Raw genomic sequence first — 3,650 nt, 5'->3', positions numbered from 1 at the left:
TCATTCAATGCTTAGGTTAATGCATAATTGTCATAGTAGAATACCAAGTCCATTGTTTCGGAGACTTTAAGCAAAACAAAGTTCCTTTGAATTTTACTGTTTTGCCATCGTAGGCAAAGGCTTACCAACAGGAAAAGACCTATGGATCAACCCATACTAACTTTAGATCACACCTTGCGGTTGTGTGGAGAAAATTATTGCAATATATCAAGGTACTTACTGTGACTGGGTCAGAGATTTTATCAGTGACCACCTGTGGATAAGCATTATTCATGCTACTACAGTTTAAACAAGCAAACAGTAATGATAAAGTAGATACATAAAGTCTCTTGCCTGCAATTCTCTGATCTTCTTCTGCAACTGAATACCTGAACTCTGCTGTTCCTCAATTTTATTTTGCATCTGGTTAAATTCAAAGTCTTTCCTGTAAAGAAAATATTCTTTTAATAAAAAGAAAAAATGCGCAGTTAAAAACAAATAGTAAATTTGTCACTATTTTTTTTCTCATACTTCCTTAATTTTTCATCTAAATGTTGTTTATCGTTCTCCATATCCGCTATGGTTTCCTGTGCAAGTTTCAAGTCTCCCTCAAGCTTTGTCTTTGCTTGTTCAAGATCCATACAAACTTTTCTTTCCTGTTCTAAAGATACTTCAACCTGTAACATAAAAATATATGAAGATGACTGATGGAACCGCTGAGGAATCTGCCCCTTCTCCTTGTGTTGAACATGCTCACATGGTTCCCTTGTTGCTCCAGCTTGATCCTGGCTTTACTGAGGGTATTAACTTTGTCCTCCTCAATTTGCAGGTCACCCAGTGCCTGCTGGTGGGCTTCTTGCAGGGCCTTCTTCTCCTTGACTAACTTCACAATAGTCTCATCCAAACCTGTCATTTCTTCAGTTAGATTTTTAACCTATTTTAAGGCAAAATACTTGAAGGTCTCTCATAATTTTGGCTGTTGTATAGGTTAGTGATCACACAAAGGCAATAAACATGTTGCTAGACTACCAAAGAGACTTCATTAGTTGCATCATATGGTCAAACTATACAATCTCTCTGCTTATACATCAACCCTTCTGAAGCCAAAAAGCATTTCTGAACTTTCATTTTAATGCATTTTTGTATGCTTATGGGTTGGTTTTCCTGCACAACAGAGGTGACCAAATTTAACACCAGGGCCATAGATTTCCTTTTAGAACTTCGTGTTACTGTTCAAGTTGACTGCACCCTTACATCCTATATATGGACAGAGCAACTATCATTAAAAATGAAAATTGCAGAAATAAAAAGTACCTTGTTTTCTGTGGTTTGCTTTTCCTTTTTAGCCTTGGCCAATGTTAACTCAAGGTCATCAATATCCTTCTTCAGCTCAGAGCATTCATCCTCCAGTGTCCTCTTTCTGGCTGCCAGATCAGCATTTATCTCCTCTTCATCCTCCAGTTTTTCTGTTACCTCCTTTATTCTTGCTTCCAGCTGGAATTTTGCTTTGATCAGCTGGTCACATCTTTCTTCAGCATCAGCCAAATTTTCATTTTCCTTTTTATAGAAAACAGAAATGTGTTTCATTGACACACATTGGGACTGACACTTGCAGAAATCACCTGCTCATCATGCAACTGGAATATGAAATAACTGAATTTCCATTCAGCCTTTTCCTAAACACTCAGACAAAACTGATGTCATCTGAGGATACAAAAATGGTTTTAAATTACGTACAGTCTGTACTTGCAGCTGCTGGTCCTTTTTCTCTTTCACCAGAGTCACCATTTTTTCTTCCAGTTCTTTCCTCCTGGTTTCAGATTTAGCCAGTTCTTCATTCATTCTCCCAAACTCTTCCTTCATCATGGCCAGTTCTTTCTCAGTTTCCACACTTTTTAAGAGGGGTTTTATCTTGAAGTACAACTTCATCCAGGGCCAGTGTTTGACATTCATGAATGCACGGATGTTGTACTGGATGCAGAAGATGGGCTCCCTGAAATCACAGCGGTCCCTCAGTACTGTGAAAAAAGCATATCTTTGAGAAACCAGGCCTTGCAGAAGACACGCACCTTCAGTCTAACATACTTTTCAATTCAAGTCTCCTGAGGTATCCCCTGCATAAAGCCTGTGTCTGCGTGATCAGTTGTCCTAAGCAATCATCTCGCATCTCTTCCAGGACACCTAGCAAACCAGCCTTGAAGAACACCTGCAATCAAAGAACAGAGATCACTCATTGCTGGCCTTATATTTTAATGCAATGAATGATTTTTCATTGTGTGGAAAAACTAAATGTTTACCTTAGTGCGTCCGAATTTGTACTGAGTATGATCTATCTCAATGGAAGACAGCAACTTTTCACACGCCTTCTTGCTATCAATAAACTGTCCTTCTGGAATGACACTAGCATTCAGAATGTGATATCTGACAAAATAAAGGAAAAAAGCTTAACTGTCAGTATCATTTTAGTGCACAGGATGCTACAGGAACAGCTGTCACTTTGAAGATACAGAGGGAGGCTGAGTCTGACTCACACCTCCATCCTTAAATAGCAAACAGTTAGCAGCAGGTCAGTTCAGTAGGTTCCCAGCATGTGTTACAGCCCTCACTGAGGCTGAGGGCATGGATTGTCTGTTCTCTGCACCTGAGAGACCCTGCTCATTTGTGTCACGGTCATTTACACTAATCTAGGGTGGCAGCTCTCTGTGTTAGCTGTAAATTCAAAAAATTAATGTATTTTAAGAATAGGAGGACCGCTGCAATTATTTAATCTGGCCTCCAGTATAACACAGGCGCACATTCCTCCCAGTGCCTTGTTCATCCACCCCCATTTTGTGATTAATCTAGTACATATTTTTGAAAAAAAAAAAAAAAAAAGAAAAAGACATTTCAATCTTATTTGAATCCTTCAAACCTTGAGAGTGTCCCAGGTAAGCTATTCACCCTCACTGTAGGAAAGGTGTACATCACTTCTACCTTGACAACATCCTTTTCAGGTCCCACCCTTGGACTCCTGCTTTGAATCTGTCTTTTAGATGACAGGTTCCTGCATATTCAGAAATCTTTACACCTATAGGTTCTCTACACTGCAAACAAATAATCTGTTAACATAGAGTTTCATAAGTTAAATAGTTTGATTTAAATCTCTCACTGCACTTGAGTTCATATTTATCCTGTAGCTCTTTTCAGAACCATATCCAGCTTCTCGCATCCCTTCTGAATTATGTAAACCTAAATTAGACACAGTATCTAGCAATGGACTTCCTGATCCTACGTTGAGAGATTATTCCACCCCCTATTCTTTTCAGCATACCTCCACTTGCCCATACACAAATCTGCCCACACACATCACTCACTGCCTTGGGAAGTCTTCTTCAGTGAGTGCCCAAAATGCCGCTTCTACCCTTTCCACTGTCCCTGCCCTCCAGGATACCCTGTTCTGTGCTGTAAGCGTGGTTTACTTTCTTTGTTCTTAGAGATGTGACCCTACATTTGCCTTTGTTCAAATAGAACAAGCAGATGATCCCAGCTGGGTTGCCCTAAATTTAGCAACCTTTTACAAATGTCTTATTTCCATGGCAGTTCCTGCGTTAAAATTGTGGGGGGTTTTAATCTATAAATTAATGTAGCTGAGGTGCTGTAGAAATGTTATCATGTAGAAATGTTAGCCCTGT

General features: G+C 39.4%; 1 pseudogene; it reads right to left on the bottom strand.

The window, feature by feature from the left end:
• Nucleotides 1-3,650, bottom strand: part of LOC104294715 — a 24,615-nt pseudogene that overhangs the window by 8,922 nt on the left and 12,043 nt on the right.

The sequence above is a fragment of the Charadrius vociferus genome, unplaced genomic scaffold, assembly GCF_000708025.1.
Source record: "Charadrius vociferus isolate BGI_N301 unplaced genomic scaffold, ASM70802v2 scaffold121, whole genome shotgun sequence".
Taxonomy (NCBI): Eukaryota; Metazoa; Chordata; class Aves; order Charadriiformes; family Charadriidae; genus Charadrius; species Charadrius vociferus.
Note: the sequence above shows the minus strand (reverse complement) of the source record. Positions and strands in the feature narration are given on the sequence as shown.